Here is a 14,972-nt window from a genome sequence, read left to right as displayed (position 1 = left end):
ATTTTAGAGCTGAAATAGTCCCAAAGATGTGAATTAATTTGCCCAGAATTACAAAACTAGCTAAAGAACTCTTCAATCTAGTATTTTTTTACCCACAAATTCAGTAATTACATTATAAATGGAAATTTGTATTATGAAATGCTTTTTCTTTAGCAATATCATATAAACTTAGATATAGCCTATTCTGTTGGAACTCTGCCGAGCTCTACATTCTTTGCCCATTACTTTTTTAGGAGAGGTCTAAAATAAGAAACTGTGCTGGAGCTTTAAACTCAGTTTAGAGAAAACATTTTTGATAATCACAGAATACCAATAACTACCTTGTAATTGGAATATAGAAGTGTTTTTGCCACCCAAAGAGTAGCCCATTTGGTTTCCCCAGCCCCTTGTAAAAAATTAACTTTACTGAAGTATATAAATTACATATGATAAAATGCACATATTTTAAGTATATGATTTGATGAGTTTTAACAAATGTATATACCCAGGTAACCATCACTACAACTAAGGATCCTGACCATCACTTCAGTTCTCTTGTATACATACTTCCAATCAATCTCCAATCCCCATCCCTGGCTTTAGGTAACCACTGGTCTGCCTTCTATCACTTTAGATTAGATTTGTCTTTCCTAGAGTTTCCTATAAAGAAATGACCTTTTAGTCCTGCTGTCAAATTCCTTTTCTACCTCAAAGGCCAATTTGGATATATCTGTGAAACCTTCCTTGACTTTCTCTGATTATCTTCTCTATTCTACTTTGTCCACTCGTTGTATTACAATTTATTTCTGTACATTTTTATATCACTTACTAAGCTGTATGATCCTTGAGGACAGGACCATGTTTTCATTCATTTATTTTCAAGGTTTATCATAAAGCCTGGAGTATAGTAGGTGTTTAGTTGAGAGTAGGTATTTAGTTGAGAGTATTATATCTCAAAAAAAAAAAATCCCAGCAAATAAAAACCTTGTATTAGTTTTTGTAATTAATACCAAAGCGTAATTTATCATGGAACTTTAAATATTTAATACTTGGGAAATAAAGCCTTAAATAAAAGTTATAGGAGAAATAATTCCAGAAACTTTCTTTGCTGTTATTGACTTACCAGATAACTGCAGGGCAAATGTTATATGAAATATAACTTTCTACTGTGACTTCTTAATACTTCAGTTTGTTTGGAATGAACTTGACAAGTTGGTTAAAATTTGAATATATTAAAAAAACAGTTCTCTTTGCAAATGGCATATTCACACATCTTAGTAATAAGTTGTTTTTTGGGGTTTTTTTTTTCCTCATACTACTTATTTGACTGCATTAAAATGAAACAACAACACAGAGGGTTAAAGGTAGTTCAATGTTAATTTTAGGTCACATTGCCATAAAATTTTATGTTTTACATTGTGTACTAAAGTAGGCAAAATCATTTAATTTGATTAGATCTGACATAAAGGGTCAAGGGCCTAGCATTTTGCTTTCAGTTCTCTAAAGTATGTAGATTAATAAGTATGTGCAGGAGTATTCGGCTAATTCCTGTTGTCTTGGGGGTATGTAAGCAGAATGAATGATTCAAGGAAAGAGGGACAGAATTTAAATTTGCATTGTATATATGATTACCATGTAAGCAGTTAGGAGGCCTGTTCTTAACTCACTTCTGCAATAATTAGCTGTTAACCATTAGGTTCTAATTTGTAAAATAAGGACTTTTATCAGATGAACTTTCAGACTTTTAGCTGTAAAACTCTCTGAAATGTTACTTATTATAATGTCAAGATCAGATCATTTGGGACTGTTTGATGTTCTCTTCATGCCCATGATACTCTAAGCTTCCTGTTCACCTTCCATATACTTCAAGAATAGTCTCATGGAGTATTATTATTATTCCCACATGGAAATTATAAACATATTATAAAATGAGGCTGAATGCACCTTGTGAAAAAAGTTATTGGAGCTCTGTAAAGTGGATTAGTAGTCTAAGCCTTAGTTGATACCTGAGACTCTGAAAGGAAGTATTTAAGAAAGAACTAATTTTCTGAATCTTTGGACTCCTATATCATCCCTAAAGAAGAGGACAAGAATATTTCTCATATTTTGTTAGGTATAACTAATAATTTGTATAGTGTAATTCCCTCTGTTTTTATCTTACTTCCTTCTCTTGTACCTCTTCCCATTTCCATTTTCTCAGACCCCACCAAGCTTAGATTGATTTTTACCTTTTGAGGTAGTGTATATTTTCTTAAATATATAGAGTGTTCAGAAAGAAAATATTGATTTAGTATAGAACTAATAGTGTTGGAATTTTGTGTGTGGTTTTTTTGTTTTGTTTTTGTTTGTTTGTTTGTTTTGGCTGCACCACACAGCATGTGGAATCTTAGTTTCCTGACCAGGGATCAAACCCGTGCCTCCTGCAGTAGAAGCGCAGAGTCCTAACTAGTGGACCGCCAGGGAATTCCCTGGAATTTTTTGGAGTTAACCTTGGAAATTCTTCTAAATCCCAGAGATATATCTATATTGAGGGAGTCTTCTTAATGACTAAAATGTAGTTTATGAAGTCTTTCTTGAATGAGTAGAAGTGAGAATTTAAATTTCTTTTTATTATTGGCCTATCCACCTAAATGTAGCATAGAAATTATAGTTGAATTTTATATTTATTAAAATCTGTGTGGCCTGGTTTATTATGCAGTTTCTACATACTCCTTATTTCTGATTGAATTTCTCATTTTGAGGTAAGCATATTTTATATTAAGTTGTGTACTCTTAAGTAAAGGATTGCTGTTAGGTAGGTAACTGTGATTGTTAATTAACAAGGCACTTTTAATGCCCCTGGGTTTGTTTTCTCATCTTTAAAATCATGAAATTAAATGATTCATATACACCTAATACTTGAATTCTTTGATATATTTTTTTTAAGTTAATACACAGTAAAACTGATTCTTTTTGGGTACATCATTCCATGAATTTTAATATACATATAGGTTCATCTAAACACCACCACAATCAGGAAAAGGAACAGTACTATCCCTTTGTAGTCACACCCTCTTCCTATTCCATATCCCCTGGCAACCACTGGTCTGTTCTCTGTCACTTATAGTTTGCTTTTCAAGAATAACATGTAAATGGAACCATAAAGTTTATAACCTTTTGAGACTGACTTCTTTCACTCAGCATATTGCTTTTTGAGATTCATCCAGGTTGTTGCATTTATCAATAGTTTATTCTTTTTTATTGCTGAGTGGTAGTCCACTGTATAGATATACCACAATTTACTTATCCATTCCTTCACCAAGAACATTAGGGTTGTTTTCCAGTTTTTGGCAGTTATCAGTAAAGCTGCTGTAACTACCCATTAACAGGTTTTTGTGTGAACATGTTTTCAGTTCACCTTGGTAAACACTTGGGAGTGTGATTCCTAAGTCGTATGTTAGAATATGTTTAACATTATAAGAAACTGCCAAAATGTTTTCCAGTGTGGCTATATTATTTTTCATTCTCACCAGCAATATATGAGAGTTCCCATTGTTCCACATCTCCTCCAGCACTTGGTATTGTTAATGTATTTTTTAACCAGTCTAACAGGTGTATAGTGGTTGATGATATATATTATTGTAATTAGGAGGAGGAAAGAAGAAAAATAAAGTAGCACCATCTTAAGGAGAATTTATGAAAGAACTGTGCATGCCCTAGGTACAGAGTTGTGTACAGAATGAGGAAATCTTTCCTACCAGAGATATGCAATATGCAGTTTTTAAACATTAAGATGTAATGTAGCATTGATCTGTATTTCTGTTTTTGTGCCAGTACCATAGTGTCTTGATTACTGTAGCTTTGTAGTATAGTTTGAAGTTGGGGAACCTGATTCCTCCAACTGTTTTTCTTTCTCAAGATTGCTTTGGCTATTCGCGGTCTTTTGTGTTTCCATACAAATTGTAAAATTTTTTGTTCTAATTCTGTGAAGAATGCCGTTGGTGGTTTGATAGGGATTGCATTGAATCTGTAGATTAACCCACACACATATGGTCACCTAATTTATGACAAAGGAGGCAAGAACATGCAATGGAGAAAAGACAGCCTCTTCAATAAGTGGTGGGAAAACTGGACAGCTACATGTAGAGAATGAAATTAGAACACTCCCTAACACCATACACAAAAATAAACTCAAAATGGATTAAAGACCTAAATGTAAGACCAGACACCGTAAAACTCTTAGAGTAAAACACTCTTTGACATAAACCACAGCAAGATCTTTTTTGACCCACCTCCTAGAGTAGTGAAACTAAAAGCAAAAATAAACAAATGGGACCTAATTAAACTTGAAAGCTTTTGCATAGCAAAGGAAACCATAAACAAAACAAAAAGACAACCCTCAGAATGGGAGAAAATATTTGCAAACGAAGCAACTGACAAAGGATTAATCTCCCAAATATACAAGCAGCTCATGGAGCTCAATATCAAAAAAACAAACAACCCAATTAAAAAATGGGCAGAAGACCTAAACAGATATTTCACCAAAAAAGACATACAGATGGCCAAGAGGCACATGAAAAGATGCTCAACATCACTAATTATTAGAGCGATGCAAATCAAAACTACAACAAGGTATCACCTCACACTGGTCAGAATGGCCATCGTCAAAAAAACTACAAACAATAAATGCTGGAGAGGGTGTGGAGGAAAGGGAACACTTTTGCACTGTTGGTGGGAATGTAAGTTGATAACAGCCACTATGGAGAACAGTATGGAGGTTCCTTAAAAAACTAAAAATAGAACTACCATATGACCCAGCAATCCCACTACTGGGCATATACCCCAAGAAAACCATAATTCAAAAGGACACATGTACCCCAATGTTCATTGCAGCACTATTTATAATAGCCAGGACAGGGAAGCAACCTAAATGTCCACCGACAGATGAATGGATAAAGAAGATGTGTTACATATATACAGTGGAATATTACTCAGCCATAAAAAGGAACAAAACTGGGTCATTTGTAGAGATGTGGATGGACCTAGAGTCTGTCATACAGAGTGAAGTAAGCCAGAAAGAGAAAAACAAATATCATATATTAATGCATATTTGTGGAATCTAGCAAAATGGTACAGAAGAACCTATTTGCAGGGCAGGAATAGAGACGTAGACGTAGAGAACAGACATGTGGACACTGGGGGTAAGGGAAGGGGAGGGTGGGACAAATTGGGAGATTAGGATTGACATATGTACACTACCATGTGTAAAATAGTTAGGTAGTGGAAACCTGCTGTATAGCACAGGGCGCTCAGCTTGGTGCTCTGTGATAACCTAGATGGGTGGGATGGGGGAGAGGGAGCAGTGGGAGGGAGGTCCAAGAGGGAGGGAATATAGATATACATATAGCTGATTCACTTCATTGTACAGCAGAAACTAACACAACATTGTAAAGCAGTTATACTCCAATAAAAAAGAAAAGAAAAAAGAAAAAAATGTTCATTATGTAAAAAGCCAGTTTTAGGCACAACATTGTAAATCAACTATACTTCAATGAAAAAAAATTTTTTTAAAGATATAATGTAACATATATAGGCAGTTCTGAAATTTTAATGCCTAGGTTGCTTATTTTACCTTAAATAAAAAACACCACAACCCATAATCTTATCCATGCTATTTTTGTAAAATACTAAGAAAGCTTAACCCAAGGTTGTGTTAGTTATAAAATATTTCAGCAAAATTAGTTCAGTTGGTGACATCTGACATAGGTCATCCTGAGTACACAAAATAACTGATTAAGAATCCATTAATAATTAGTGAGCATTTATTGTAATCTGAGCAGTTTCCAGATGACTATATAAGGTAAGCGTATCTGTTTAAACAAGAAAGATGGATTTGGGGGGAAATATAAACAGTTAATATAATTGTAACACATGTCAAGAATCTGGAGCAGCTTATTTTTAAAATATCTGTTTATAAGTACTAAGTGAAAACCAAAATGTTGACCAGTGAACAGTAACTATGAGACTTATAGATGGACGTTTGTGGAGATAGTTAAATAGTAAGATAGTGCTTCAGCATACTACTACCTTTATTAATTTAGATTTGGCTAGATTTACTTCAGTTATATTTCCTCTTATTTTTTTGTGAATGAAATAAATAGCCTCGTTCCATAAACAGACATCCTGGCTGTACAAGTACCACTTTATGAATATTGAGCATTGGGAATCAGCTAGGTATAAACTAAAGAACAAAGTTTCTATAATCCAAGGTCTCATCCCAGCTGGATCATTATATAGTTATGTATTTGTGTACCACTTGCAACCCCTCCAGGCCTTGTTTTTCTCGTTCATAAAACAAAGAGAATAGAGACTCTATATGCTCTTTCTATGGTGTTTTGTGAACAAGCGTTTTAATAGCTTGAGGAAAGGTCAAGTATGAGGCATTTAAGCTTTTCTAATTCTGAACATGAAACCTCTGGATGTAAGTAAAATCTGAGGAAGCTTTCCTGGGGCTAGGAAGTAAAGATTCAAGGTCAGTTACGTTACTAACCTCCACGAGAATGAAGTAACCAGTTTAAGGCTAAACCTTATTTAGGAGCCTTCTGAGGATCCGGACTGCTTCTGTTTTCTAGAACTCTTAACTCATTTTGGAAGCCAACTGCTCAGTTGTGGATTTAGAGAAAATACAAAAAGTACCAGAAACAGCATATCTGTTGCTCTACACATTGTTGGGAAAACTACTAACAAATTCAGTTTTTACTCATCATTCTGGCCTTGGAAAATCTCATCCCTAAGGAGATTTTAACCACGTTGTATTTTCTGCTGACTTTCAAAGTGGTATTTCAAACCAAAATGGATTTTCTGGGCTTCATCTCATAATTTATAGCCTTATAACCTTATGGATATTGCCTGAATATAGGTATTATTATCCTGTTGACTTTGCTTCTTACCATGTTTAAAGTTGAACTCTTCCTTCCTGGAACACTGCCTCTAAATCTTTCCCTTTTGTTTTCTGTCCTGTTAATGCATGACCCCCATAATCTGTAACTAAAATCTGACTTTTACTGTAGATGTCTGTCTTTCTTTTTACTTTCACTCTCCAGTGTAAGTAAGTCAAGTCACCAAGCCCTATAGATTCTACCTCTGACATAGGTCTCAAATCTGTATCTCTTATCCATCCTTACTGCTAAAGCCTGCGTGTTAAGTATTTCTCTAATCCAGCCTAAACACTGCTACCACTATTTTTTACTTAGTATTCAGAATTGATCCTGTTACTTTCTTGCTTTAAACCTTTCAGTGGCTCTCCATTCCCTACAGAATACAGTACAAATTTATAGCATTACAGAGATGCCCTTCATATAATCTGGCCTCTGCTAATAACTTCAATTTCTGATTGAAATTGTTCCTCCCAAATCTAATTTTCCCATCTTTCTTCGTACCATTTATGTTTGCTCTCTTTTTTTATCTTTCTACGTGTGTGTGTGTGTGTGTGTGTGTGTGTGTGTGTGTGTGTGTCTAGATTGGCAAATCTAGGTGGTGGGTTTATGGGTGCTCACTATACCATTCTTTCATCTTTTCAGTATATTTGAAAGTGTTCATATATACACACGTACACTGTTGCATGAATAGACACACATACCCATTTATCTAGGTACATAGAGGTTGTACCTGACTCTAAGCCCTTTGAGAAAAGGAATTTTTTTCTCAAGTCCTTTGCACAATACCTGAATATGTATGATGTAACCAATTCCCTGTATTAAATTCCCTTTGTTCAAAATATCTAGTGTGGTTTCTGTTTGTCAGCTAGACTGAATGGTATACCTTCTTTACATACCATATAACAAACTTAGAATACTTTAATTTAAATCTACGTAACTCCAATTGACCTAAGTGCTGTCATTGTTCATATTCTAGTTCTATCATTTTATCTTCAGTTCCACAAGTTACATTAATTATTATTGTTTTATATACTCATTGTTGGTTTATAATTACCCACGTGTTTATCATTTTCTTTGTTCAACATTTCTTCATGCTTCTCAGGCCTTCCTTCATCTTGTTTCTTTTTCTTCCTAAAGGTATAGACTTTAGAAAGATATTTCCCTGGGTATATCATTCTAGGTTGACATTTATTTTCTCTCAGTACCTGGAAACTATTATTTTATGTCTTCTGGATTCCCCTGTTGTTTTTGAGGGGGCAGTTACTGATCTAGTGGTTAAACTATGCAGATATTCTGCCTTTTCTCCCTAGCTGTTTTTAAGAAACTCTTACTCTGCAGTGTTCTGCTGAATGATACAGATTTCTTTTCATTTGATCTGCTTGGGATATGTTGGGCTTCCTGGATCTGTGTATTTCATTGATTGTGGGAAGTGCTTATTAGTGCCTATCTCGTTGAATGTTGCATGTCTTGTATTCCCTCTTCTCTTTCATTTTGGAACTCCAGTTAGATGCGTGATAATTTCTTCAAGTCTATCTCCATTTCTCTAATTCTTTCCATGTGTCCAGTTTGCTCTTGACCACGTATATTGTATTTCTAATTTCTGTTTTGTTTGTATATGTATTTTATATATATATATATATATATATATATACACACACACACACACACACACTACTACAAGTTCTGTTTTGTTAATCTTGGTAATTTTTGATAGTCTCTTGTTTTAGTCATTCTTTTTATACCTTTCTATTTAATTTTACCTATAAAATATACTTTTTCACATTTTGTGTGAGGTAATGACAACAAATGAAATCTTTACTATGTTACTCCTGTAGTTTTTTTCTAACTCACGATGAATTTTTTTTTTCTTCTGGAACCTTGTGATTTCTAGTTGTGGGCACATTTTCATTGGAACTTTATCTGTGGGAATTATTTTAGGTCTGGATTTAAAGTGCCTTCTTTCAAAGAGGATTTGCATTTGTTTCTGTAAGATACCTGAAAGCATTATCAACCTGAGGCCAATTAATATAAAATTTATGATTAATTTTGGGGGGGGCACATAGATAGTATGATTTCCTGCCTCAAACCTGTATGAGAGCAGTAAGAATTTTTTTTTTAAAGAATATCCATTTCCCCTCCCCGCCAGTCACCCCAAGCCAAAAGCAAGTCAACAAATAATTCACCTGTTATGGATGACAATTTTTGAGGTTCCTGTCTTTAATCATGTTTTTCCTGATCTGACTGCCTACTTTGTAAGAGTCCTTGGGCCTTTTCTTGGGCTCTTATTAAAATCCAAGCTTTACTTCATCAGGATGATGAGAGCCTAATAAGTCTCTTTTGTTCAGAAAAGCAAAAACATTCTCAGAAGCACAAAGGTACAAATGTCTACTTATATCTGTCCTGGGATTGTGTCACATGCACCATGCATTCACTGCCTTCTCCCTGTCCCCCAAATGCAAATAAGTCTGAGAAATCTTGTTTTTCTCTTTTCTTTTCTTTTTCCCCTTAACCTGCTCTTAATTTAAGCAAGAGAGAAGGAGATTGCACATGGAGTATTAAGTTAGTCAACCCACTGTTTCAGGTACTTAAAGATTGCAAATATCTTCTGACTCTATAATTTATTTGAGGTGCCTTGTAGCACCTTGATTTTTACAGGTAATTGTTATCTCTTGAGTTATTTTTGTGGAATTATAATTTCCTAGGATGTTCTCCAAAGACAAAGATATCACGAAAAAAGAAAATTACAGGCCAATATCACTGATGAACATAGATGCCAAAATTCTCAACAAAATACTAGCAAACCAAATCTAACAGTACATTAAAAGAATCATGATCAAGTGGGATTTATCCCAGGGATGCAAGGATTTTTCAATATCCACAGATCAATCAGTGTGATACACAGGATTAACAAATTGAAGAATAAAGACCATATGATCATCTCAATAGATGCAGGAAAAGCTTTTGATAAAATTCAACATCCATTTATGATAAAAAAAAAACTCTCCAGAAAATGAGGATAGAGGGAACATACTTAAACAAAAGAAAGGCCATATATGACAGTCCCACAGCTAACATCACACTCAACAGTGAAAAGCTGAAAGCATATCCTTCAAGATCAGGAACAAGGCAGGAATGCCCATTCTTACCACTTTTATTCAACATAGTTTAGGAAGTTCTAGCCATAGCAATCAGAGAAAAAAAAGAAAAAGGAATCCAAATTGGAAAGGAAGAAGTAAAACTGTCACTGTTTGCAACTGACATGGTGCTATACATAGAAAATCCTAAAGATGCCACCAGAAAACTATTAGAGCTCATCAATGAATTCGGTAAAGTTGCAGGATACAAAATTAACATACAGAGAGATCTGTTGCATTTCTATACGTTCACAATGAACTATCAGGAAGAGAATTAAGGAAACAATCTGTTTACCATTGCATCAAAAAGAACTAAATATCTACAGATAAACCTAACAAAGGAGGGAAAAGAACTGTACTCCAAAAACTAAAGACTCTGTTGAATGAAATTGAAGATGACACAAACAGATAGAAAGATACACTGTGTTCTTGGATTGGAAGAATCAATATTGTTAAAATGACCATGTTAGCCAAGGCAATCTACAGATTCAGTACAATCCCTATCAAAATACCAATAGCATTTTTCACAGAACTAGAACAAATAATTTTAGAATTTATATGGAAACAAATGGAACCTAACTAAAAAGCTTTTGCACAGCAAAGGAAACCATTGACAAAACGAAAAGACAACCTACTGAATGGGAGAAAATATTTGCAAATGATATGACCCAATGAAGGATTAATACCCAACATATGTAAACAGCTCATGCAACTCAACATTAAAAATAAATAAATAAATAAATAATGGGCAGAAGAACTGAATAGACCTCTTACCAAAGAGAAAATACAGATGGCCAACAGGCGTATGAAAAGATGCTCAATATTGCTAATCATCAGGGAAACGCAAACCAAAACCACAAAGAGATATCACCTCACACCTGTCAGAATGACTATCATCAAAAAGTCTACAAAAACAAATGTTGGTGAGGAGGTAGAGAAAAGGGAATCCTTATACACTGTTGGTGGGAATGTAAATTGGTGCAAACAGTATGGAGGTTTCTCAAAAAACTAAAAATAGAAATACATATGACCCAGTAATTCCACTCCTGGGTATATATCTGAACAAAACAAAAACACCAATTCAAAAAGATGAATGCACCCCAATGTTCATAGCAGCATTGTTTACAGTAGCCAAAGTATGGAAACAACCTAAGTGTCTATCCACAGATAAATGGATAAAGAAGCTGTGGTATATATACATACAATGGAATACTACTTAGCCATAAAAATGGCCAACAAAATTTTGCCATTTGTAGCAACATGGATGGATTTGGAGGGCATTATGCTAAGTGAAGTAAGTCAGACAGAAAGATAAATACTGTATGATATTGCTCATATGTGAAATCTAAAAAATATGACAAGTGAATATAATGTAAAAGAAGCAGACTGACTGATATAGAGAATAAACTAGTGGTTACCAGTGAGGAGAGGGAAGGTGGGAGAGACAGTATAGGTGTGGGGGAGTGGAAGGTACAAACTGTTGGTGTAAGACTCAAGGATGTATTGTACAACACCAGTAATAGCCAATATTTTGTAATAACTGTAAATGGAAAGTAACCTTTAAAAATTGTATTAAAATTTTTAAAAATTTTAAAAGAAAAAACTGGAAGGAAGAAAAATAGCAGGTTGAAAGGGAAAATAGGTGAAATCTAAGAAAGACAGCGAAGTGTTTCTCTAATTTCTAAATGAATAAAAAGTGGTCTTTATAAAACAAGACATTTCTAAAGTTAAATTTCTGGCTTGGCATATATTTTGTGACCGTTGCAAATTACTTAACCTCTCTGAGTTTGCTTTTTTATTTCTAAAATAAGGTTATATTACAAACCATTGTTAGTTCCTTTGAAGATTAGATGGCAGAAATAGCTGCTTAACTGAGCCCTGACATGTAATTTTATTGAGCCCTACACTTTAGCCTAAGCACTGTACAGGATTTATCTTCACAGTAACCCCAAATTTGTGGTTAGATAACTGTAACACATATTAAGTAAGTATCTGATCAAGATCACACCAATAAGTAACAATCACAGGATTTTAACCCAGACATTCTGACCTCAAGAGCCCAGACTCTTAACCGTTGTGTCATTTCTTATGTTCTTAAAGTTCTTATTAAAACTGAAGGTATACTTTTCCATGAAAACAGTGTTAGATATTATAATATTATTACGAATTCACAGACTGATAGAATCAATGGGTATTTCAGTGTCTTGGACAACCTTCTTTAATGTGCAAGAATTTCTTATATAGTATCTTTAATGGTTTGTAATCTAGCTTCTATATAAATGCTTCCAGAGACAAGGGATTTTATTACATTTTTTAAGGCAAACCATTTAATTTTATAAAGAATTTCTCTTTATCCTGGGATAAAATTTTTGCACTCACTACATTTACCCTTTGGTTCTAATTCTCTGCCCTGTGAGGAGATAGTAAGAGGACAGCTTCTTTCATAGACAATTGTTTAAATGTTTAGGCAAGAATCATTTCTCTTACCCTAGGCTAAAGACCATCAAGTAGTTTACAGACAACAAATTTCCATACTTTTCTCAGCTGAGGTCCTTCTACTCTGAATGCATTCCAGTTCTTTTTAAAACTGTGCTTACTATAAATTAACTTTATGTACCAAATTTTGTATAATTTCAGTTTCTTCCAAGAGTCTTGTATCATTTATGTTTAAAAAAAAAAAAAACAGGACGTGGGGGAGAAAACCTAACTGTTCACAGATCTGAATGCACTTTTCAGTCATTGCTATAAATGTGCACTTCATTTATGGACTCAACAGAGATATACTTAACACTTGTACACTGACTAGTACTAGTTACTGTTTACTGGATATTTACTATGCACCATGGCCTTTTCTAACCTCTTTACACATAACTTATTTAGTCACAATAATCCTGTGAGGTAGTTATTTTCACTATTTAACAGATGAGGAAAATGAGGCACAGAGCTGTTAAGTAATTTATCCCGTATCACATGGTTTGTACTAAATCTCAGTGCCAAAACTGAGATTCAGACCTAGGCACAGCCACTATATATATAGAGAGAGAGAGAGAGAGAGAGAGAGAGAGAGAGTGTGTGTGTGTGTGTGTGTGTGTGTGTGTGTATTTATTTATGTCTTAGTTTAGGCTGCTTTAACAAAATACCATAGACTAGATGGCTTAAACAACAGAAATTTATTTCTCATAGTTGTGGAGGCTGAGAACTCTGAGATTAAGGTGCCAACATGGTCAGAGTTATGGTGATGGCCCTCTTCCTGGTGTGTAGACAGTGTCTTCTCACCATATCCTTGCATAACAGGGAGACTGCCCTTATGACCTAATTACCTCCCAAAGGCCTCACCTCCAGGTACCCTCACGTAAGAGCTTCAGTGTATGAATTTTGGGGGTACACAAACATTCCGACCATAGCAATATGTTAAGTAGTTCTTTTGTGTGCCTGATCTGAAAGCTTATCTACCTTTTAGAGTAGTTTTCTTTAAGCATGTGTCAACTTATAAAAATCAACTTTTGGAGCAGCTCATTTGTAATTTGGGAATTCAGTAGCAATAGAAACCTTTCTTGAATTTGAATCCTAGTTAATAACTGTAACTTTACCTATTTCCTGATATATAAAGTGTGGATAATATCTGTCTCAAAATGTTATTTTAAGGATTAATATGCATACATACACATATTTGTGTGTACTGTTATATATGTAAGTATACACACATACAGCATTTAGTATAGCTGTTTACAAGGCTTTTAAATGGCAAAGAGGCAGCATAGCACAGCAATTATTAAGCTAGACTTTGGAACAGAACTGACTTACTACCTGTATGACTTTGGGCAAGTTTCTTAACTTCCCTGTGCTCTAGTTTTCTTTTCAGTAATATAGGTGTAATACCTGTTTCAGGGCTGTTATGAGGATTAATGAGTCAATAAAACCCTTAGATCAGGACTTAGACCTTGTAAAGTAGTATGTAAATGATAGTATTATTTTATATCAGTATCTAACATAGCATCTGTATTTTTATAAGTTAATTAACAAGTTATGTTTAAATGTTTTTGAACTAGTGACTTTTTTTTTAAAGAAGTATAAAACCAAATATGAAACATATTTATTAAAATTGGTTAGTCACACCATCTTTTATTAGGGAGAGAAGGGAACCCTGAAGCACAATGGTTAAATGACTTGCAGTTTTCTGGTGATTACCAAGCTACTTATAACTAAACCAGGTCTATTACCCTAGTCTAGCTTTTTTTTTTTTTAATCTAGAGACCTGGTGTGGATAAAACACAAAATAACTTCAATATGAAGAAATTTAGATATGTGGTAGAATTATTAGATGTGTTTCAACAATAATGGATTACTGAGAATAATTAGAGTGTTCTATTTGAAGTTTTTGTTTTTGTTTCAAAATAGAAGCACCATGGTATGCTTTATGAAAAGCAATGGACTTGAATTTTTGGTCTTCCTACACCCCCTACCATCATAGTAGAAAGCAAAATGTGAAGGCTTTTATGCATACACTTAGATTATTTTAATTAATGCTAGCATTATATTTGAAGTACCCTTAGTCCTATGTATAGGTAATTATTTTAGTAGAATTTGTATAATTTTGAGTATGCTTTGTTCTCTAACCAATCAGGTAATAAGTAGGGAATTTAGTTTAATTCTTAAATATGCTAGTCAAATTGATTTGATTTAATTTTAAAGTAATTGTGTTAGAAAAACTTTGGACAATGATCTGACTCGGCTTCAGACTCAATGTAGTCACTTCTACAGTATCCCTGGCAGGTAGTCCTACAACTCTACTTGAATATTTTCTTGACTTGGAATTCTTGTATTTTCTGTAAGCATAAGGAGATTCCATTTAAGTGACTTCAAGCTCGTCTCAAACCTTGTAATTCTTTATTCTTTGTAAATATTAACTTCCAATTTTAAGCAACAATTGGTCCTAGTAAAT

General features: G+C 34.1%; 1 protein-coding gene across 3 annotated transcripts in view; it reads left to right on the top strand.

Moving 5' to 3' along the window:
• PKN2 (protein kinase N2) overlaps positions 1-14,972 on the top strand; it is a 126,183-nt gene that overhangs the window by 39,052 nt on the left and 72,159 nt on the right. The gene's annotated exons all lie outside the window — the stretch shown is intronic.

This window comes from Balaenoptera physalus, assembly GCF_965194825.1.
Source record: "Balaenoptera physalus genome assembly, chromosome: 1".
In the NCBI taxonomy this organism is placed as follows: domain Eukaryota; kingdom Metazoa; phylum Chordata; class Mammalia; order Artiodactyla; family Balaenopteridae; genus Balaenoptera; species Balaenoptera physalus.
The sequence above is the reverse complement of the archived record's forward strand: the minus strand, read 5'-3'. Positions and strand labels throughout refer to the sequence as shown.